The sequence below is a fragment of the Triturus cristatus genome, chromosome 3_2, assembly GCF_964204655.1.
Source record: "Triturus cristatus chromosome 3_2, aTriCri1.1, whole genome shotgun sequence".
NCBI classification, from domain to species: Eukaryota; Metazoa; Chordata; class Amphibia; order Caudata; family Salamandridae; genus Triturus; species Triturus cristatus.
This window is the reverse complement of record NC_140584.1, coordinates 452,497,595-452,522,167: the sequence shown is the minus strand read 5'-3', so window position 1 is coordinate 452,522,167 and position 24,573 is coordinate 452,497,595. Positions and strand designations below refer to the sequence as shown.

The 24,573-nt window shown below is 47.3% G+C and overlaps 1 protein-coding gene across 2 annotated transcripts in view; it reads right to left on the bottom strand.

Annotated features, from left to right (window-relative positions):
• Positions 1-24,573, bottom strand: part of USH1C (USH1 protein network component harmonin) — a 739,024-nt gene that overhangs the window by 331,411 nt on the left and 383,040 nt on the right. The gene's annotated exons all lie outside the window — the stretch shown is intronic.

The window sequence follows — 24,573 nt, the reverse complement described above, 5'->3', positions numbered from 1 at the left end:
ATAAAAGAATATTTGTTTGAGTACAATTCACACAAGTAAACCACAAAGCAACCATCATCTAGTATATCTCTTCATTGATTTCCGTGACAAAAGTATATTTATCTTTTCATCAATTCATATTCTTGTCTAACCCAACTGATAAGCACGAAATAGGATACGTAAGTATTCTTCAATTATATCTGATAAAATATCAAATTCTTTCAATGTGCTTTTTAATGTAAATGACTCTATGCATGCAAGATATTTTCAATGTCAAGTAAAAAACTGTGTATTTCACACATGCTTCTAAATCTGTTAGTGGTTAGCATGTCTGAGTTTAAACTTCCATCCTTTAGCTCAGGAATGTAAATGTGGCAGACAAGGTGAGTCACTGGTCTATCAGAAAGCTACAAATATTGTGTTTATTAAAGAAAAGTTACCCTTGGCATTTTCTTCCCATAAGGCCATCCTCTTAGAGTGTCAACCCGGTCAGAAGGTGTGGGTTACGGAGCCTGAGGAACCCAGAGCTTTCCAGGATCATTGGACAGGCCCATATGAGGTGAAGGAGCGGAAGGGGGGGAAGGTCCACCTACGTGCTAGATCTCAAGACCACTAGAAACCCCTACTCCACATGAATCGCCTCAAACCACACCTTGAGTGGTCCGAAGTGAGCATGCTCCAGATTACAGTTGAAGGAGTGCAAGAGGACAGCGAGCCTCTCCCTGACCTCCTGTATGCTCAAGAGCACGATGGGTCAGTGGCGGGTGTCAACTTCTCCTCTACCCTGACCCCAGAGCAGCAGAGTGACTGTCACCAGTTGCTGGGGCAGTTTGCTTCTCTGTTCCCCTTCACCACTGTACTCACAAGCCTGTGCGTCCAATATATAGACACTGGAGACAGTCCACCTGTTAAAACAAGGATTTACTGGTTGTCAGACAAGGTGAGGGTCAGTATGAAGGAGGAGGTCTCCAAGAGCCTGACGCTAGGGTCCTTTTGAGTCCTCCAAAAGTCACTGGTCCAGCTCCATGGTGCTGGTACCCAAGGCTGCCCCACTGGGCACGTCTCCAGAGCTAGGTTCTGTGTGGACTACAGTGGGCCTGAATTCTGTCATGAAAACTGATGAACACCCCATCCCCCGTGCTAATGAGTTCATAGACAGGCGGGACACTGTCAAGTTTCTCAGTACTTTTGGCCTGACATTAGGATACTGGCAGATTGCTCTAACTGAGGTGGCAAAAAAGAGGTCTGCATTTTCAACTCCAGATGGCCACTTACAGTTTAGAGTGATGCCTTTTAGCTTAAAGAATGCCCCTGCCACCTTTCAGAAATTGGTCATAAGGGTCCTAGCTGGGAAGGAGGCATTCTGTGCCTCCTAACTGAATGACATAGCCGTCTACAGCTCCAGCTGGGAGGAACTCCTGTACAGTCGTGGCCAATATGCAGTGGGGGGGCAGCAGAACCGCAGCGGTGGTGGGGGGGAGGAATAAAAAAAATGAAATTTAAAAAACTTACCTGATCCTGCGGCCACCTTGCGAGCTGGTGCTCTTACGTTCCCCCCGTTCCCCTTCTGCTCCTGGTAGTCCCTGGGACAGAGTCCCCATACAATTCAGACGCTGCTCCCATACAATGAGAGCTGAGCCGGGATTGGCCTGAGTGGGCTAGTTTGATACTCCGCTCAGGCACAGGGAGTTTGTGCCATTTCTCCATCCAGCTGTAGAATACAGCCGGGTTAGAGAAACCTAAGTGCGCATGTGCGTTTGGCGGGCCTAGGATGGCCGGCCAAACAGAAATGCTCACTTGGAAGTGCCCAGCGCACTTCATTCCTTCTCCTTCCCACAGCCCAGCCCTGCCCCACCCTACACACGCTGGGTCAGTTAGCAGCTGAAAAATAAAACAATAATAAAATAGTGTTTTATTTTTCAGCTGCTGGCTCTGAACCAGTGGAGTGACGCTTCTCCGCCATTGCAGAGGAGCCGCCGCTGCACCTGTACCACCTCCAGGCAGTGTTTCAGACCCTGCACATGGTGGGCCTGACTTTCAAGGCCAGTAAATGCCAGATAGGGAAAGGTTCCGTGGTTTATCAGGCCCACATAATTGGCAGGGGCAAGTGCTGCCCCTCCAGGCCAAGATTGAAACTTTCTTTGCATGGCAACCCCCTCAAACACAGACTGAGGTAAGGGACTTCCTGGGCCTCACAGGATATTATAGGAGGTTTTTTAAGGGATATGGCACCATTGTTGCCCCACTGACCGAGCTTACTTCAAAGAAGTAGCCTAGATAGGTGATATGGACAGAGGCCTGCAAGAATTCCCTTGACACACTCAAGGAGGCAATGTATACAGCCCTGTGCTCAAGGCTCCTAACTTCTCTAAGGCGTTCATAGTGTAGACAGATGCTTCAGAGCCTGGCATAAGGACTGTCTTAGCACAGCTAAAGAAGGAGGGCCTAGACCAACCGGTAGTCTTCATTAGTAGGAGGTTACCTCCACAGGAACAGAGGTGGAGGGCGATTTAAAGGGCGGCCTTTGCTGTGGTCTGGGCACTGAAGAAGCTGAGACCAAACCTTCTTGGGACTCTCTCCCGGGTTCAGACTAGGGGTGGGCCAGTAAACTCTGCACCACCAGCGTGTGTGTTTGGCTGTCTATAGGGAGTTCATGTGTGTGTGTTTGAATGCGTGTGTCTAGATAGGGAGATCGTGTGCGTGTGTTTGGGTGTCTATATAGGGCCACTGAACCCCGGCACCAATGCTCCTGCTGCACTAATGGAGGCTATGGCTCTGGTCGGAGCATCCGATTAACGAAGGAACTGAGATTAGAGAGGGTTTAAACCTGGATCATCGCTCTGGGCCCACAGCAATGCAGTACTGTTGCTGCAGCACCTGGCCTCGCGCTGGCAACATTAGCGACAAGCATACGTTTTCCGGTCCAAGGTGCATGAATGTGCAGAAATGGAAGCGAGTGACCACGAACCTCTGCTGTATCTCTAGCTGCCACAATCTGATCCGGGAAAGCATGTCTATTTTTCTGTACTACACCGTGCACTCAACACTCCTCACAGGAAAGCACAGGGAGCATATTTCCGTAAACAATGTAAGCGCAGAAAGGTATTCCATCATCACACATGCACCATTAAAGACCCTTCCATGATGTTAGAGTTTCTGAATCCCCTAGCTCCTATACCCCTGCATCACATCCTGTTCAGTGACACACTTGCTCCTCTGACAAGAACGGATTTTCCCGGAAGTATTGGGGAATATCTAGTTCTAGACAAGGAAATATACAAAGGTACCATGCACAGCACACAGCCTCCAATCCAGTTCTTTTGGAGAGATCAGGTGCCCGGGTTTGTTGTCGTCCTTTGTGAAGTGCTGTCGGAGCCATGCACAGTATTTGGCTGCAATAAGCTGTACTAATTTGGCTGTAAAGTATTCCCCCATCCCAACTAGCTACGGTCCCACTCCTTTGATACCCATGCTCACCAGTGGCGTAACGAAAGTTGAGGGGGCCCCCCTGCCACGCACACAGAGGGGCCCCTGCTCCGGATTTAATCCGAGCTATTGGGCCTGACTACTGTGCTGAGGGGGCCCCCTGCAGCTCGGGGCCCCCCGCACAGCGGGGGATGCAGGGGCCTGTGTTATGCCCCTGATGCTCACCTCTCCTGTGATGCTGTAACTTCTGGGGCACCAACGCCCGCTACGACCCCTTCTACGGTCTGCGACCTCTGCAGTCGGCTATTCTACCACGAGGCAGGGATCTTCATGGACGAACTTTCCTGCTCCTCGCCCGTCATCACCGGGATGCCCGAGGTGTCCCTGTGAAGCTTGACCCATGGCTCCCGGTGCCGTTGCGTCCTCGCTTCTTCACATTTCTTTTCTTCAGCGAAGGGTGAGTATGTGCATAGGGTGGCCTTTTGCCCCCTTCTTAAACCCTCTCGCGGCCTACTATCACGCCCCCTGATTGGGGCAGCTGTCTACTGCCCTGGGGGCGACCAATCCTGGTTGCCCCCCTTTCGCAGGATCTCGCCCTGGGATAGGGGGGGGCTTCTCGCCCCCAGGAGGAGTTTGTCCCGGACCTCCATTGGGGCAGGCTTTGCCTTCCCTGGTCCGGGCTTCAATCCTGCTTGTAAAGGAAATATGTTGTGTTAACAGTGAAAACGAAAGCCGGTTGTGTTAACAGTGAAAACGAAAGCCGGTTGTGACCGCGATTGTAAGTGCTCAGTGAAAACCTGCATTGCATCATATGGGGTCTGTGTTCTGAAGCACTGAGTCCTCTCAGCACCTCAGCCCTCCCCGCTACTCCAGCCGGATCATTTTGTTAGAAAGATGAGCTCCGGAGCCCATCCAGGGCCGGACTGGCCATAGCGGGCACCGGGCAATCCCCCAGTGGGCCGCACGGGTGGGGGCCGGTTTTGGGCCCCTGGGGGCCGGTTTTGTTACAGGGCCGTTTTTGCAGCATAGCTGCAAAATCGGCCCTGTAACAAAATCGGCCGAAAACTGGCCGTGGCAAAGAGCTCAACGGCACCCCCAAGCCCCGGGGGGGGGGGGGGCGACTGAGCACTTTGCCAGGGCCGGTTTTGGTTCCCAGTCCGGCGATGAGCCCATCCCTTGAAAGGCCTTGCCTGAGAACACGCAGGTAACGTCTAGCGTTCCTGGAATCTGGAAGTGAGTTTAATCCGTCAACGCAACACAAGGCAATCCACGGGTCCTCTGGAGAGGCAGTAGTGTCTGGCCACTGAAGCACACATACAGAGAGGACAATGCTGCTCTCGCGCACATCCAGAGATGGATGCACACGTATGCATGCACACCTCCGTGCCAGTCAGATGCGCGTACATTCACAACTACAGATACAACCACATATACACACATTAACCCACACAGGCCACCTGTGAGAGAATTAAACTGTGTCAATGTCCTGAAGAATAGACTTAGGGAGCCACTCTAACGCGGGTTATATAGTGAGCTGCGAGCCAAACCAAATGGGCACCAGGGGCATAACGCAGGCCCCTCCAAGCGGGGGAGAGTGCACAGTTGGGGGGGATAGACCTCCTTGGGCCCCCTTTAGAGACAACACCAATGAATTTCTGTGAGATATGGGAATCTCAGTGCAGTGGCCCCTCACCACATTCTGCAGGGGGGGCATCGATTTGCGTTACACCACGGGGCTAAATCTAAGCATATATCCTCCAGCCAAGGTTTATTCTGATCAGGTGTCATTTATATTAAGCAAAGTTTTGACTAGTGCCCCCCTAACCACAGGCACAGATGGGCTAAGTATTCCTAAACACAGGCTAAAGCGTGGGCGCGAGTCTATGGGCACCGACTTAGAACCAGCTTGTAGATGCCAAAACAAGCTAAGTAGAGTAGACACCCTCAACCAGAGAAAGCCAATGAATTATCCCACACCAAAGGCGAAGTACGCGTATTTATCACTCCCCACAGGAAACTATAGCCACACACCCCTAAGTCTGAATTTGTATCATTCACACCTATGAGCTGTTTGTAAACGATGGGCAGCACCATCATCCTGCATTTCCTCTCCTCTATATGCTATTCAAATGTTACATTACGTCACGTCTTTGATGTACAGAGATAACATAACATCTCTTCTCATCCGCAGAGTGTTTATGCATCAGAGTTTCGCACAGCCACTACTTTTTTTCATGAGCTGCACTTCCTCTTCGTAATTCGTTAGTCATCGCCTTCCCGCGGGGCATGCTATGCACGTAACATTCCTCGCGTCCCCATGGATGCCGTTCATGAGCTGGGTGCCACAGAAGTTGGTGAGCTTATTTTCCCAGGGGGAGAACAAGACAGGCAGCAGTCTCCAAATACAGAATCCTCATGCTAACCTCACCCAGCGCTAGATCACGTCCCTCGCCTCACACCCCCACCACATCCAGGCGAGCCGCTTACCTTGTGCATCCCCTCCGCTGGTCAGCATCGCAATGGCTTCACTGGAACCCGAAAGATTCTCAAAAAACTTCTTGTCTGGCTGTGCCATGATCGTTCCGGGTCTTCCCTTAACAAGGGTAGTTAGTTAAAAAAATACACTTATAAATGACCTGGCTCTTGGCTGACCCTGATCCCACCCCAACATCCCCCGGCCTCCCCCGGTACCTGCTGGGCATCAGGTGGGAACTCTCTGCCTCCGCCGGCCACGCGCGCACGGCCTCCGCCCGTGGCGCCGAACATGACGTGACGTCGCGTTGAATTGTAGAAGGGACAAGGCGCTACCCAATGCGATTTCGAGGTCGTAGGCCATTCCGATTCCCAAACTCATGTTTTTTGCTGTCCTCCCTCTTTTGCTGCCCTAGGCGGCAGCCTAGTCTTGCCTAATGGTAGAAACGGCCATGTGTAAGTCTGAAAACGGGCATTTATTAATGTTGTCATTAATAATCTGAGACACATCGGTCAAATCATATGAATGTGAGGCAACTTCGAAAGAAAGCCTGGACTTGTTAACTTTAGGAGTGGTTGTGCTTAGCAGTAGCTGTAGTAGGAAAAGGCCGGGAACAAAAACTAAGGTCACACTTTTTATGTAAATAAATAATCATTATGTGCTCTAATCAGGGGACTAGAAAATAGGCAATATTCTAAACAAAATCCACAGAGACAAATAAAAAGTCCAGTGAATGCCCAGCCTCATGCGTAGGCTCTGATTTCAGCTGGCTGAGGGTAAAGGTAGAGCAGGCTGTTAACAGCCTGTTGGAGGCTGAGAGATCAAACATCAGTTTGCCCTGGGAGTCTGCTAAAGCTGTGAATTTGGAAGCACAGGGAAAAATAAGATTAACAAACATTTTAATACTCTTTGAAATAGATGTCTTCCACCCTGAAATATCCCTCAGAGTAGAAGATATGCCCAGTCAAGGAGTCACAATATTTGATTACGAATCCTCTGTCAGTGTGGCCCTTTCATTCCACATAGTTAAATTTGTACCTCGAAAGTAAAGCTACAGAGACTTTAGGAAAAGAGTTTCCTTTAGCCCAAATTTCAATTAAAAAGAAAATGCCTTCATGTTAGGCTGGAAACTTCCATTAGAGAGACAGGAGACACACCAGAAGCATCACCTTGGGTTGGGATGAACTGGATAATTTGAGTTTCTGGCCTAGAAAACAATCTTGAGGGAAGCAATGCTTTTTAGCAAACTCTGGTCACCATGCTGTATGACCCAAGAAGCAACACTCCTGAGCAACGCTGGCCTGCAGTAATGCAACATGGTGCAGGCCTGGCTACTGTGCAACACTGAAAGCCTTTGCTGCCAGGAATCAGAAACCATACACCCACACAACAGAAAATGAAAAAACCCTCCCCAGGCACACGAGTTGGCAGAAGACAATAGCAATATGGCATACCTGAAACAAGTCTCAGTAGGTAATGCAAATCTACTCAGTATCAGGAGCAGGGAGAGGCATATTGTGGGGTGTATTACACAGCAATCAGTTTGTAATTCCTCTCTGATTTTCCCCTTAACAGGTCCTGGTTTGGTTGCCAGAGATACTAGGTCCCCCTGAGAGCAGCCAGGCAGCATAATATATATTATAATGGTGGTATCAATGCTTCATACTGCCTTTGAACCACAAATCTTAAAATGTTGCCCTTTGAGTGCATCGAAATATCACTACAGGTGAGGCACTAATGTTTTATGGAATTGTCATGTATCGAAGGAAGGCATAAAAGGAATGCTCTAAAAACTACTTCAAGTTATCATTCCAGCAGAACAGAATTAGAAAACATATTTAGTAAATATATTTTACTCCAGGGCATGCTGACCGTGATACAATAGTTTAAAAAAAATGTTTGTTTTATTATGTTAGCTAAATTATCATTTTTTTCATAGAGCAAGGTCACTGAGTATGTGACGTCTTGGAATGGTGGTTTTGATTGTAATACAAAAGGCAGTGTCTGGACTGAGTTACCCTTGAAACAAAAATGGTTGCAAATCCTTCCAGAAAGATTGCTGATTACTAGACAGCAAAAGGGAACTTGCTCTAAAGCACGCTGACAGTATAATAACATAATTCTTCCAACATATCTTTTTGTGTGTGGAACACAAGCCTAAAAGTGATTCTCAAAAAAAGGGTGCTGTTTCAGGGTAATTTCTGTGAACTTCTCAATACGAATTTCTGGGATTATTTTGAAGAACAGTTGATGTACCATTCATACAGCTTTGAAGATGATTACTAAACTCGCTGTATCATTTGGACAGGAACACTAAAAAGCTTTCAAGGGAGAGGCAATAATTATATTTTAAAGTGGGTTAGAGATGCAAGAGTTACCAATGTGCCCACACACTGATGTCCGTTTTACGACAGTTGTGTCAAAATCATGTGACAGAGCTATTATTTCGAATTTAACCTTTAGTTTCTGAAATTGTAATCATGAGCAATACTATCCAATCGTAGTTTAAGTTAGACAACTGTAGTTGAGTGGGCAAAATAACCATTTGTGACTTATACTCTTCATTAAAGACCTCAGACCATGGCTAGGTTAAATTTTGCGCAAAATCAATATTAAATAACGTGAAAAATAAATCAACAGAATGCTCAAGGGAACAAATGGGAGACAGCCACTTTGAATCCCAAAAATCTCTGTTACACGGGTAACCGGAGATAAGAACATAGACAATGGATTATTCCCGAGCAAGTGGAAGCAACAGTGATCAGTTTGAAGTATAACAATTCATAAAAGAAAAAGTCCCATCCGTAAATATGTAGATTATCTTCTTTATTATCTCCGTTGTCGTAGATGTTAAATAATAGATCGTAATGGCAAGTTGTTCAAAGATGTTTGCAGCCAACACGTGTTTCGTCAGAGGGCGGATAACCCAAAAGACTTCCTCAGGGCCTCAAAAGTAAGTATTCTGCTTAATGGCATGTAGGGCAGAAAGAAAGAATCACACGTAGAAGTAAAAGTCGATCATGGTTCCTCAGGATGATGTTGAGTAAATGAGAGGAAGTAATCTCTGAAATAATTCCGGGGTTGGGTCCAAATCAATGTAAGTGGACAGCGTAAATATAAAAAATCTGTAGCACGCAGAGTACTCCGATAGGTATCTGACGACGAGTGCACGTAAACGTAATACTCTTCATTGTACCCATTTATGAATGTCCAAATTTTTTTGGTTGCGGCATCTCCTTATTTTTTTATTTTTTTTTATAAGTTCCTACCCCAGGGATTTAGGATTTCTTCCCTTTGCGGATAACTGTGATCTGAATTCCAGTAATTAGACCCCATCGTAATTTGGAGGGGGCGAACTTCAACAACTTAATAAACACAATCTAGGTATGTCAAAACCAAGTTCTAAGAGATTATTTGCTCATTCCCAAGTAACTGTGGCACACGCAGCAGACAATCCCTAGAGAATTGTGCACTAATTTCAAGTAGTACCAGCAATTTATAAGGTAAAGGACACAACAATCCCATTCTAAATTTACAAACCAGTTTGTGAAATAGAGAAACATTTAATGTTTAATGAGCAAAAAGATACCTGAATCGTTAAAATAAATATTAATGTAGTTAATTTGTATGTATGTAGGTAATATGTATGTGGAGGAGGTCATGGACAGACAGGCTGAGAGGGACCTGAGGCTGAAGCTGGTGGCTGCTCAGCAGAGAAAAGCTGAGGCTGAGAGAGGAGAAAAGGGTCTTGATGTGACTGTCAAGGAGGTGGACTTGAAGGTCAAATAGCTGTTAGAGTCTAGTATAAATGGTGGGAGCAAATCTACTATGTTAAGTGCAGACCAAAGAGTCCATATACCCAGAGACTTGGGGGTATATTCACAAGGACTTATCTCCGATTTATCTCCACCTTAATGCATCAAAAGTGGAGATAGATTTAACAACCCATTCACAAGCTGGTGCAAACTGCAGACAATGCCAGTAATCCCATGATAACTGCCCAAAAATTTAACTCCACGGCAGACAACACCAACTAACCCTAATGAGATGCAGAGTAGGTGTTCCCGTGCAAAAACACACAAAAAAAACCACAACACCACTTTCACAATAAACTACCAGATCTGCGAAGCGAACCAAAAACAGGTGATAAGCCGTGGTACAGGCAGATATTTAACACCTGCCTCCTGCAGGTGTAATGCTGGACGACTACCTGCAGTAGGCAACAGAGCCCAGCACACAGCCACACCCGAAGAACAAACAACGCTATAGAGCTACTCATCATGCAGCTCGGAGCCCCAACAGGGCCACAACACCCACTGCCACCACCCCCAGGACCACCACCACCCCCCAGACCCGGACCTGCCCCCCCGGACCACCACAGAGGCAGTGCAGAGTAAGACAACGGACCTACCGAAAACACACCAGTCTCACAGACCTAACGCACAAGGAAGTCATTGCCCACTACAGGCTCAAAAGGACAACCATCATCCGTATCATGACCCACATCAGGTCCCAACACAGCGGAGAATGAACATCCCTCCGCAGACAAAGCTGATGGCTGTGCTGCACCTGTTGGCCTCTGGTGCCTTCCAACCAACAACTGCCAGAGTAGGAGGGGTCTCACAGCCAGCCTTATCAAAGTTCATCACACCTGTCCTGGATGCCATCCTCAGCTTCATACCCCAGTACTTTCACTTCCCCCACACTGCGCAGGAACAGCAGGAGAGCAGGAGACCAAGCATGGCTTGTACTCCATAGCTGGATCCCCAGCCGTGTTGGGGGCAATAGACTGCACACATGTCCCACTTGTGCCCCCTGCAGATACTGCACACCACTACCGCAATAGAAAGCACACGCATCCAATCAATGTGCAGGTAATAGTGGACCACCGGGGAATGTTCACCAATGTCGTTGCAAACTACCCCGGCAGTGTGCTAGATTCCTACATCTTCCGATAGTCCATCATCAACCAGCGCTTCCAGGATGGCACATATGAAAGTGTACTGCTCGTTGGTAAGTAAACCACATACAACATGTCGATCAACATGCCCACCTACCAGAAATGACAACACTACTCCATGGTGATCCTGGGCTACACCTGCACACAATACAGCTATATCATGGCACCACAGCCACACAACAGCTGAATTTGTGTAGCTGCGGAATGCAGCCATGTGCGAAGGATGCAAGTGACCCGTGAATGGGAATGTACACAACGACAAGTGAGGCGTGGATGGGCAGGACAGACATGGGTATGCAAACCACAGATATGTCCATGCAGACCACAACTGCTGGTGACTGGAGAGTAGTGAACGGTGGACGCAAGCATGTCACCCCAGGCCGTGGGTCAGATAGCGGAAATGCCGCTCGCTGCGTCCCGCCCTGTGTGCATGAGCGTAGTGGGTTGGCCCTGAGTACGCCAGGGCTGCGTAGGGGTGTGGACAAAAGCCCTGTGGAGTAGAGTGTGGTTCTCTCCCAGAAATGCCAATGTCACTGACAGGGCGGCGCCTGGCAGTCTGTTATGAGGCCGACGCCATGAGCAGCGGTGCCAGCGACCCTGTGTGCCTGCTGCACCCCCGGACGCTGATACCCAGACCAAACCTGCCCGCCCCAGCACCCCAAGGCCGCACTGCTCACCTGCCGACAATGCCGTGTGTCAAAGAGGGCCTACCACGTGCCGGGGCAAGCCCCAGTCCCGCGACCTCTGCACCCTCCTCAGACCATCACTGGCACCCACGATGCTGGCCCACATCATAACGGGATACTCCCAGGGGAGGAAGCGGATTACCGTCTTGTCACAGATACGTGCACAGTGCCCTTATCATGGTGGTACTGGATGACTGAAAAGGACTGTTCACCTAGCACATCTCGTAACCTATCGAGAGACGACTTCTGGTTTACATGAACCCCGGCGCTATTGGATTGCACTTGCATTGTTACTCATGCCCTGACGAAGTTCATGTTTTGAACGAAACGCGTTGGCTGAGGCTTTGTTTCAACAACTGAATTAAAATAAAGACTTTGTTTATATACCAACTACAGACCACTTGGTGTAATTTACTGACAAACCCATTTGGTGGTGCACCACCCCAAAACCCCTTTCGAATGCTGGCCCACATCACTCCTTCCTCATTGACATACTCCACCGGCGTCCTCTTCGTACCAGTAAGTCCCACATGTGGAACTGTGCCCTGAGCCCTGATTGGCAGTGACCACAAGTCCGTGGCAGCGGCCACAGCACCAGACTCCCTTCGATCAGTGACGCATAATTCCATATCGCAGGCCTGCGACACGTGGTGCCACTAACCCTGTTCAACGCAAGCCTGAGACACGTAGTGCCACTAACCCTGTTCAACGCAAGCCTGCGACACGTGGTGCCACTAACCCTGTTCAACGCAAGCCTGCGACACGTGGTGCCACTAACCCTGTTCAACGCAAGCCTGCGACACGTGGTGCCACTAACCCTGTGTGCCGTGAGTGACCATCAGCCTCCGGCGGAACATCGGTGGTCTGGGGGTTATCATCAGCAACAGGCAGGTACGGACTTGGTGTCTGGCATGAGTCTGTGGCATTCATATCCGCCATGGTGCCGGACACAGCTGGCATGTGCCCTCTGCATCATGCCCTGGGGGTAGACCTCCCATTCTCCCCCGTGACACTCCGCGGAAGGCACCTATGACACATACGAGACCCTGCTCTGTCCTCATGTCCCTACCCCAGTCTCCCGCAGGTCAGCGTCCCGTGGCGGTGGGCCCGTGTCGGCCGCTGTGCATCCGGGACCACTAACCCTGTGCGACTCAAGTCATCCCTCCTTTTTGTTATGACATTGCATTTCTGTGTGCCTGAAGACTGTTGGAGTTGCTGCCAGCACCAGCTATTCCCTGAGGGCTGGCTGACACCCACCCCACACACAGCCAGCACAGGCGCCACTGGATTAGTGGGCCTGCCATCACATCCTGCCGAACCAAGTATTGACTCTTTTCACCCTGCACTGTCACAGGTGATCAAGGATATGCACTCTGCCCTTGGATGATGACACCCCTCCGAGACCCGAACATACCCGCCCAGAGGCAGTACAATGCGGCCCACATACGCACCAGGGGCATCGTTGAACGCACATTTGGCGTGTTGAAGTCACGTTTCAGGTGCCTGGACGGCATAGGTGGAAAGCTCCTGTACAGCCCGGACATCGTGTGCAAGATGATCGTTGCATATTGTGTGTTGCACAACATCTGTATATGCACCAATGCCCCATGGATCCCAGTTCCAGAAGTACCAGACGATGATGGGGACGATGGGGCAGGTGGCCCACATCCCACTGCAGCTGTGGCAGGAATGGCCCGTAGGAACACCATCATTGACAATTACTTCTCATGAGCATGTGACAATGTGGCCGTCCCTGGCAATCATGGGACAGTACAAAATGTCCATAAGCACAGCATATGTGAATAAAACATATTTGCAGGTTACAGGTTGTACTTGTACATTGTCTTGTCACAGTTTCCCGCTGTGCCAGATGTGATTTGCCATGTTGTGCACATTTGCAGCACCAGTTGTGTCCTGTGTTCCGTTGTGGAGGTGTTGCTGTTTGTACCGGGATGTTGTCAATGTCGAGGTGCACTTATACTTATACTTGTGCGTATTCTGCACGGTGGGTGATTGGCTCCTGCAGCTCTGATTTGTCTGCCACTGGTCCCTTTCATGCGGTGTGCCTGTCGGTTTGGTGCTTCCACGGCCCTGAGGTGTTGCAGATTTTGGTAACTTGTGCTCTTTGTCGAGTTGTGACCCTTGGGCATGGTTTGTCCACAGATGCGTCATTGACGTCAGGGGTTGTTTGTGCAGGTGGTTGTGTCCGAGTGTGACCTGCTCCTTTCCGGTTGTGGTCCACATTCAGCCACATCAGTGTCATGCCGTGTACATTGTCATGGTGATTAGACTACAGCCATTCTACTTATCATGTGGTGTCTCTTGCATTGTCAGTGTGGCTGACATATATGCATGTTTGCTGTGTTTCGCACATGTGCATGTGTTGGTTGTGTGCTTGTTGATGTGTTGTGTGGGTGCCCCTTTGGGCACATGGTGTACGTGGGACTCTTGGTGTTTGGGTGTGAGCTGACGTGTTCCTGTGGGATCAGGGACATGATTTTGAGTCATTGTGGGTGTACAGTGTGCTCTGTTTAATTGTGCATGTGTGCCATTGGGCCCATCTCCCCCCGTTCACCCACTCCCTGGTTGGTGCGCACCCTGGTGATGTGGTGTCGGGTCATGTTGGACAGTGTCCGGATCCCCGACTCCTGTCACCGTCCCCTGACTGGTGACTGTGGCCACCATCTTCTCCATGTCATTCAGCTCCTGGTGTTCTACTGGCACCCCTCCTCCGGGGTGCATTGCTGCTTTCGTGTTGGCAGCGAGTTTCTGCTTGGTTTTGCCATTCACATCAGTCCAGGGCCTCTTGTGCTCTTCCATTGTCCTCCTCTGCCATGCGACGGCATTCACATGGTCCGAAGTGGTGTGCCATCTTTGCCTCTTTGTTGCCAATGACACGTTGGAGGTGACATACAGTTGGTGGTGGTGTTCTGGCTTAACAGTGGCGAGAATCGGGTTTTCCTGGCGACTGTACCCAGTCTTCCTCTTCCTCTTCTCATTGGCCTTCCACGAGCCCTGTATTCCTTGGTGTTCCTCCGTGGGGATTGTGGGGTTCATGTTGTCCTCTGCAGTCGGTTAGGGTGCATACGTAGTACTCTGCAGTTTATGCCGTTTTTAGTGGCATTTTCCGTATGCCGTTCTTGTGCTTTTTCCCCCATTATGCGTGGGTATTGCTGGCCTCTCGCCGGTTGTCACTGTTTTCTTATCGCGTTTGGGCACATCGCGTCTTTTTACACATTGGGGTTTGTGTTTTTAGCTCTGTCGCGGTGGTTGTATCGCAGACATTGGCCGCATTTTTCACAGAATATCGCATGGTACCGCCGTGTTGTGAATTCCACGTTGACACAGGTTATTTTCCCGTGATAGGCTGCGATGTGTAAAGTTGCGTTCGCATTTTTGGGTGATGTTTAGCACACGTTCTTGTGAATATACCCCTGGGTGGCTGGCTGTATGAAGGGCAGTGATATAAATAGATTGGTTCAGGCATATGAAGTAGCTCTAGAGATACAGAGGATCTCTGAGGAAGATTGGGGAGATGACCTTTAAAGTCATATTCCTGGTGATAGAAGGGACACACTAGTGGCCCTAGAGAAGGGGAAGAAGTAGAAGTATCCCATTATGAAGGAGACCCATCATAAGTATGAATTAAACCCCAGAGGGGTGCAGGTTGAAATATAGGGACAGTCCTGTCTCTATATTTTGTGGAATACTTTTGAAATGTTTGTAAAAAGTACTGTTGTAGTTTAATTCTTTTTCTTTTTTTTCCACAGTGAACTGGGGAGAAAGAATTGGCTTCAGACTGTGAAAAACATGAAGGTTCAACAGGGAGCTAAGAAAATAATTTAATATTTCTTCTGACAGTACTTTGGACATGAATGTGAATGGAAATGCAGTACTTTCTGCTTTTTTTCCTCAGTGTCTTCTGGAATGGTACATGTAATACACTGTTCTATGAAAGAAAGTCTAGACTCAGCTGTGTCTTCTCTGAATTTAGTTGTATCTTTTACCCACAACAGTGTATGAATATGAGGAGCACCTCTTGCTTGGTACTCTTTTTGTGTAAAAAAGTATCAGTTAGAATATATAGCTTCCCCATGCTGCAAGTGCTATTCATCCAATAACACACTTCGGCACTGCACAACAGGGTATGAAGCTCTGCCTCAATGCTGCTAAGCAATATAGTTCAATACATTACAATGCACGTTGACTTGGTTTCTGCTAAGCATTACATTTTATATTTTTTACTTTGGAAAGGAGAAATTAAATTGTTAATAAAGTGGAATTTCTGTGTCTCCATAAAAGCCAAAATCATGAATTGTTTTGGGAATGACACTTTGAAATGCATCTACTGAATGTTTATAGTTTTCGTTCTTAAAAGACCTTTGTAATTTGGTAAATGGTTGGGATGACCAAATTTGTATCAATCTGTCCTAAAATTCCGAAAGAGTTTGATAATAATGGCACCTAATAAACAGCATAATTTTCCTTTCATCACATAACATGGTACATTTATGTATTTATTTTACATTTTTCTATACTTCTACTCTAGCGAGAGTACCAGACGACTATACAAAGAACAACATCAAAGAAAGCTGGGACCAAAATAACGTTGAACAATTTGAAGGAAACAAAACAATTGAAAGAGCTGCAACTTCTAAAACCAGGCATGAAGAGAAGGTGGATTGATGCGCAGAGTGTGGGGAGGGGTTTTAAAAGAGGAGTGGGTAATTCTCATCACATAACATGCTATATTTATTTGTTTATTTTACATTTTTCTGTACTGCTTTTCTAGCCGAGGGCGCCAGGGGACCAAACAAAGAACAGCAACAAAGAAAGTTTGGACCACAGGTTATGATGAACATTTGAAAGAGAGGCGACCCCTGTAACTAGGGATGAGAAGATGCATGGGTGCGAAGAGTGAGTGAGTGGAAAGGAGGAGTGGGTAATTTATATGCCTCATCGAACATGAACCACAACTTTTCCTGGACCTCATTGAATGAGGACTGGGACTGTGAGTCTTTGCCAATCTCGCTCATTTGCCTTGAGCAGCAGGATCCGTGGATCCCACATCTCTCCAAGAAAATCTGTTAGTAAACACACGAGTTTGTGGAAAAGAGGTACACTTACAAGCGAGGGGACACTGCTACTTCTTGTGGCTACACTTCCTTGAAGAATGGAAAAGGGGAAAGAGGTATACCACTGGTGTATTTATAAGGGCTGGGCCATCTAGTGGACGAAGGACAAAACAAAATGTTTCTAAGTAACAGGAAGTATAATGTTACTCTATTTGACTTGCAATTACAAGTTTTCTGCTTCCTGGGACATGAGAAAAGGTGTCAGCACTGGTTTCCTATATAAGAGCTTGAAGTCTGATTCTACACGTGTCTCAGCAATCAAGGATCCATCTTAGTCGCTGAGAGCACCACTTTCCCTTGTTTCCGCTATCCATGTTCTAGTACATTTCTTGAGTTCAGAGTTGTGCTAGTCTTTTCTTCAGAGTTCTTGTTGGAAGTTGTGTGTCATGATTGTGTTTCTTTATTTTGTCTCTATTTGCTTGTGTATTTTTTTAGAGGTTTTTCTGCAACGTGTTTGCTTTTTCCTTTCTTAGGCACTACTACGTTACCTCTGTGATCTTGGACACTTTCTTGGTGCCCTGCTTGGTACCTCTTCAACGTCCTCTCAGTGAATCTGGAGGACAGAGGTGCGACTTCTGAGGGATCTCCCTAGTCAGACCTCTCTCAAGAAGGTAACAGACGTGCAAACTGCCATTAAAAGTATTTAGAAGTAGAGATAGAGAGGGTGAGGGGTGAGGATGAGGGGACAGAGAGGAGGACAATGAAGCTGATAAAGAGTGGTGAGGGGTGGAAAAGGAAAGACAAGATGAGAGTGGGGGAGAAACGGAATGGAGGCAGGAGGAGCAAGAAACAGGAGTAGTGGAGCATGGCGGTAGAGAGAAGAAGAGATGGAGGCAGGTAAGAAAAGTGGGGAGGATAGGGGTGGAAAAGGAGTTGACAGAGGAACCTTGAAGGGCAGAAGGGTAGAGGAGCGGAGCAGAATAGGAAGACTGGGGTGGGAGGAGAAGGGAAGGAAGCATGAGGAAGGTAGTGGGTGTGTAATGGGTTGAGGGTCACAAGGTACAAGGAAAATGAGAAAAGAGATTGGTGGAGGGGGAGATAGGCATACTAAGGAGGAGAGAGGGAGATGGAAGATAGTGAGGTCGAAAGGGAGGAGTAGAAAGGAGAAGTGGGAAGATGGGAGCAGTGGAAAGTGGGAATCAGGAAACAGAGAAAGGTTAGCACTAGATAGGAGGGGAAAGGCGAGGGAAGCATGAGAGGAGATGGGGAAGGAAGGGCAAAGATGGAAGGCAAAGGGGGCAAGGAAAGAACAAAGTGGAGCGGTATAGTAAGTAGTAAGTTCTTTATTGTTCGCCAACACAGCTCCGAACGTGGAGCGCAAGAATGCAGCCGCTGCTCAGGATCACCAGCTGTCAACTGTCACCAACTGACAGCTGGTGATGTCACAGCTGGTGAAGTACAACGATACGGTGTCCTCGCAGGGACACGCAAAGGCATGTGACACTACGGTGTCCCCATGATGTCAATACAAGTACACAACACATCTTCCCCCTTTATGAACAGAGAGACAATGACTAACAAGGCTTAACAAAATGCCTAATCACAAATGTAATCGCTAAGTTTTGCAGGAGGTACTATCCTTCTGCCACACCTGCTGGTACTAGATGGTAGTGACTCGTCGTACCTAGGAGTGGGTGGCAAAACCCTGACAACCCTACCAGAATCCGTGCTAGGGGTGAGTGTCACGGGGTTGGGAGCTTCAGTATGTGTAGTGTGTGGGTACTGTGTGGCTTCACTGTCGGATGAGTCAGACAGAGAAATGTGGTGCTTGTTATCATTCAACTTACAGTGCACTTCGCTGGTGACTACCGTGGTAGGCTTGCACACGGATAGGGCTGAGAAGTGATGCACCTTACCATCACTTAAAAGAGCAGAGTTGCAATACACCTCTTTAACAGTAAGGGGTGGCGAGAACTTGTTCTGACCCTTCGCTACGTGGCCACTTCTCTTTACCTTAACGTTTTCCCCTATAGAGAGTTGCACATCCTTGCAACCATGTTTGTGGTCGTACCTATTTTTGGTTTTGTTCTGACCATGCCCAACCTTCCTTCTTACTTGGTCACTGGACCAGTGTACACTCTTTGAGGCTAAAGCCCAACCCACATTATCCTTAGAGAGAGGCGTTCTGCCCCGCATGAGTACGAATGGGCTGTGACCAGTTGAGTCACACGGTGTGATTCTGTAGGCCCATACTGTTTTTAGGATCTCATTTTTCCAGCACAGTCTGTTGTCATTGGACAACTGGATAATGCCTTTTAGTACTCTATTGAAGCGTTCCACCGCGCCGTTTCCGGCCGGGCGGTACACCGATGTGGTTTTGTGTGTAATTTGGTTTCTAGATGTGTAGGCCTTAAATAGGTCTGACAGGAACTGCGGCCCATTGTCACTGGTTATCTGTTTAGGGAGCCCTTCTCGCGTGAATACAGAATCTAGAAACTCTACCACCGCCCTGGAATCAGGTTTGACCGTGAACGTGAGTTCAGGCCATTTGGTAAAATGGTCAATAAGTACTATTATATACCATTGCTCCTCTTTTCCCTCTATGGGGCCCATGATATCTATCCCCACTCTTTCCCATGGCATAGTCGGGCAACTAATGGGGTGGAATGGTGGTCTAAGAGTGACTTGGGTCTTGTCGGATTGCTGACACATGTTGCATTTTCTGACTGCTCTTTCAACGTCCCTGCTTACCCCAGGCCACCAGTAGCTTTCCTTGACTCTCCTTTTACATTTACCTATGCCTAAATGTCCCTCGTGACAAATATCAAGGATTCTTTTTCTTAACGTGACTGGGGGTACCACCCTACAACCTCTCAACAGTAAGCTATTCTCGTGTGACAGTTCCTCCTTCACTTCATAGTAATGTCTCATTATTTCAGTGAGTTTATTTTTGTGTGTCCATTCTCCTTCTAACATCCTGATCACGAGGCAGATGTCCTTATCTTTTTCTTGCTCAGTGAGCCATTCTTCCTTTGAGATACCCTGTAGATTGTCATCTAGGCTGGCAATACAGTATTCTCCCTCGTCAGTTTCATTTTCCTGGTTTTCTTCTTTTATAGGTAATCTGCTTAAATAGTCAGCCACAACGTTCTTCACCCCAGGTACGTATTCAATATTATAATTGAAGTCAAATAGGCGTACAGATAAACGCGCTAGTCTAGGTGAGGCCGAATATAGACCCTTTGTGGTGAACACCTTGGTGAGCGGCTTATGGTCCGTGCATAGTGTGACTTTGTTTCCCCACACATAATTTCGAAAGTGCTCCAAGGCCCACACACATGCCAATGCTTCGCGTTCAATGACCGAGAATTTTTCCTCCGTCGGTGTCAATGACCGTGATGCAAACGCTATGGTGTACTGTAATCCTTTGTCATCTTTTTGAGTCAATACGGCTCCAAGACCCTTTGAGCTTGCGTCCGTTGTGATGGTGTTGCGGAGTGAAGGGTCAAAACCCTGTAGGGGTATTGCATTGCACAGGTCATCTTTTATGGTGTTGAATGCAGCTTGGCATATGTCAGTCCAAATGAATTCACTTCTCATCTTTAATAGTTGTCGCAGATCGTACGTTTTTTCAGAGAAGTTCTTTATAAACTTCGCATAAAATTCTACAAGGCCTAGGAAAGACCTCAGCTCTTCCTTGTTTTTGGGCACAGGAGAGTTTTTAATAGCATCCATTAAGTCTTTTTTCGGGTAGATTCCTTTTCCATTTATTTCGTGCCCAAGATAGTTCACAGACTCACATGCAAACTTGCATTTACTGTACTCAGCCGTGAGCCCCTTAGTTTCCAGGTTTCCTAGCACTTGATCTACCTTGTCGTCGTGCTCTTCCTTAGATTTTCCCATGATAAGGATATCATCTTGAAACATCAGAATACCCTTGACTCCCTTGAAGATGTTGTTCATTAGTCTCTGAAACATCGCTGCAGCGGATGCCAATCCAAAAGGTACTCTCGTAAATTGGTAACACCCAAAGGGTGTGATGAACGTCGTAAGCCTTTTGCTCTCACGGTGCAGTGGCACCTGGTGGTACGCAGACTTTAGGTCAATAGTTGAAAACCATCTGACCCCTTTGGTTGTTGCAAGCATTTCGCTAATTTTTGGTAACGGGAACTGCTCGATTATTATATTCTTGTTAAGGTCCCGTAAGTCCACACAGAGTCTCAATTTTCCGTTGGGTCGTTTGGCTACGACCAGAGGTGCGACCCATTCACTGGCCTCCACTTGTTCGATTATTCCTTCCTTTAGGAGCTTCTCAATTTGTCTTTTTACTTCGTCCTTTATTGCAAATGGTAGATTGCGAGTCTTGTGTACAACTGGTGTTGCATTAGGTTTAACAACTATAACAACTATCTTATGCTGGTATCCCTTAAGTGCACCAATTTTGTCCTTAAAGACATTAGGGTACTTGTTTAGAATGGATTTGTTATAGTCATACGCATTTTGCACTACTAGAACAGGGTCAGAACTGCTGGGGTCTAAGATGATGCTCAAATTCCCCTGGTCCATCCAGCCCAAGACCGATGGCCCAACAGCAGATACATAGAGTTTTCCTTCTGACTCTCTCCCTTTGTATGCGAAATTTAGTTTTCTGTAGCCACACACGTCGATTGCTTCTCCCGTGAATGACTTGATTAGGATGTCAGCCTTCTCAAGGTGATTGCCAATATGTGGTGTGAACTTCTCTTCCCATACTTTTTTGTTCACTATTGTGTATGGTGAGCCTGAATCGGCGACTATGTTAATATCAACCCCACCAATGGCCATGTTGCATGTAGGTTTCTTCTTTTTAGTTATTCCACCTGTACTGACTTCGTTTATATGCTCCTCCTCGATACTGAGGACACACATATTGACGTCGTCTTCCTCAGAATCTTCATTCTCTAATTCATCTGATTCATAGATGTTTTTCACAGAGCGTGCCTTACGCCTCCGACATGCCTTCTGGAAATGCCCAATGACCCCACAGTATGTGAATTTTACTCCGCGTGCAGGGCACTTTTTGTCGTCAGCCCATTGTGTATTGTCTCCACATCTGTAGCAACGCCTTGCTCCGTTATCCGCAGATTTGTTGTTTATGTTTTTAGCTGACTTGTTCCATGTGTTCTTTGTGTTTTGTTTAACATGTGTCACCTTGCTGACAGTTCCGCTTTCTTTTTTTTCATTGCTTTCTGCTATCACTGCCTTTGCGCAGCGTCCTGTTAATTCAGATTTCCTGGCAACGTCAATAATGTTCTGGAGTGGATACTCCCCTTTAGCCCAGAGGCTGTCCTGAATGTCAGCATTTGACCCCTGCATAACAATTTGGTCTCTTATGAACTCGTCGTGTAGATTCCCAAAGCGACAGTTCAATGCCAACTCCTTCAGTGCAGAAACATAGTCATCGACCGACTCTTCCTTCCCTTGCTTCCTGTGGAAGAATTTATATCTATCCACACCAACACACACATTAGGTTTGTAAGACGCATTCAGGTCATCTATGGCATTTGCGTAAACATCGTCTTCCCCCTCACCTCTTGCTTTCTTGTTGATGCTGTTGTACACTTTAATTCCACCTGCTCCGAGACAATGTAGTAGGAGTTTGTATTTCTTTTTAGGTGTAAATTCATCATCGTCATCGAACTGCGAGATGTAGTTATTAAAATACTCCCTCCATTCTTCCCATTTTAGTAACGGTTCTCCCTTGCCAGGTAGGAATGATTGTGGTGGGGAAAGATTCCACAAGTAGCCAGATGACATTCTGCTTTTAATTTAATATTTCTATTATTATACTTTAAACACTGTGCTGCATGTGCTATATCAGTTCACCTTTAATTTCTTAGTTAACTGGTGCGTTTTTTATTCATTTATGTTTTCCAGCGTGTGAAATTTAGCTTTAGTTTGCTTCCGGCAGCTGATTGGAAGCACAGTACTGAGTTGCCGGTGTTTTTTTTTTCCTAGCGCGTAACGCGCGTTGCCCTGGTGATGCAATTTCAATCGTTTTGTTGGTGCTTCCCAAAATTCAAAATGGCCGCACGTTGTACACGTCAAGCGTCACACCGAGATTCCTGGAGGATTCCTCAACGCGTCAGCTTACGTCACCTTTAATTTGCATGCGTGACGCTGAATCAGCTGGCAGTTTACACCGTTAAACTGTCATTCTTTTACAGTTGGAGTGTACGAAGCGCTTCACCTCACAAAAGCCTCACAGTCAGAGATAGACACAGCGTATCACTTCACATATGCTGACATCCACTGACACGCAACGTTACTCACGGTGTCGTCTTTAAGTGTTCAGAAGTTTCCTTCACAGGTTCTACGGCAGTTTCTTTGTTTGTATTTCGTTGCTTTATTTTCTTTTGTATTGGTTGCTTCACGCACCTTGAATTTTCCTGGTGTATTCGTATTGTCTTCCGCAGCAGCTTTTCCTTACAGTTTGACAACACCTTTTTCCGTGATGGTATTAGTCCTAGGACTGCAAGTTTCCTTAAACGCCGGGTTTTTTTTTCTTGTTAAAGTACCGGTTGTGGGTTCCGGTGTTGGCGCTCGTCGCCACTTTGTAAAGAACAAAGTGGAGCGGTATAGTAAGTAGTAAGTTCTTTATTGTTCGCCAACACCGCTCCGAACGTGGAGCGCAAGAATGCAGCCGCTGCTCAGGATCACCAGCTGTCAACTGTCACCAACTGACAGCTGGTGATGTCACAGCTGGTGAAGTACAACGATACGGTGTCCTTGCAGGGACACGCAAAGGCATGTGACACTACGGTGTCACCATGATGTCAATACAAGTACACAACAGTTAGCACTAGATAGGAGGGGAAAGGCGAGGGAAGCATGAGAGGAGATGGGGAAGGAAGGGCAAAGATGGAAGGCAAAGGGGGCAAGGTTGGAAATAGATGAGGGGAATAGAGAGAGAAATTGAAGAGTGGAAAGCACAAAGGGGTAAGTATATTTGAGGTGGTTGAGTTTGTAGCAGGGACTGAGAATAATTTAGGAATTAGTCATCAAGGTTTAGTTTTTTACAGATAGATACTGTCAAAAAAACTATCCAATTCCCTGCCAGTTTTTATTTTTAAATATGGATAAAAATCGAAAAAAAATATTTTTTTATTTCTTCTCCAATCTGTCAGTTATGCCTACAAGGCGAAGCGTCGCCCAACTGCTTTCTGGTAGTGCAAGAAGCAGAAAAATAAAATAGTTATAACAACCATGTTCTGTTCCTGCTTCTCGCACTATGAAGAAGCAGAAGGGTTTGGCTGTGGGAAGGTGGGCGGGGCTGCTCTGCGAGCAGAGCTGCTCAGGGTAGGAGTGGTGGTTTGGTCGGACCACTGGGGCTGACCAAACCACTCATGCACACTCTGCCCTTCTCAATGCAGGCTGTAATGTAGCCTACATAGAGAACATGGCCGGGCCATTAGCCCCTGGCTGGGCAGCACCCTGACCAAGCACAACGCTGCTTGCAGTGTTGTGATCGGCTTTGGGGTGGGACTGGGACCCTGGCTGCCTGCCCCCTGTTCCTGCCGGAGGCAGGAGAGCAGGAGAGGAGCAGAGACGACGCAGGACCCGGCCGGTGGGAAGGTAAGTTTAGATTAAATTGAACCCGCCACCCACCTCCCCCATGAGAACCCCCTCCCTGCTCCACCACCCAACCGCGTCATGCCGGCCTCACTGAAATGAGCACAAAATAAATATGCTAAATACAGACTGAATTGCCAAAAACAATAAATAGCAATAAAACGGAGGTCATGGTTAACAACTCGCATCTGAAGAGAAGAATTTTGAGTGTGTTTTGGAAAGTGAAGAGGTCATCATGGCAGACCGCTTCAGAGGGAAGAGAGTTTACAAGGTAGGCGCTACTCCAGAGTAAGATTATGACTTGCTTAGTTGGTTTTTCACATTTTTTGACTCAAGTCTTAGAATGTCTCTGCTTCTGAGGTG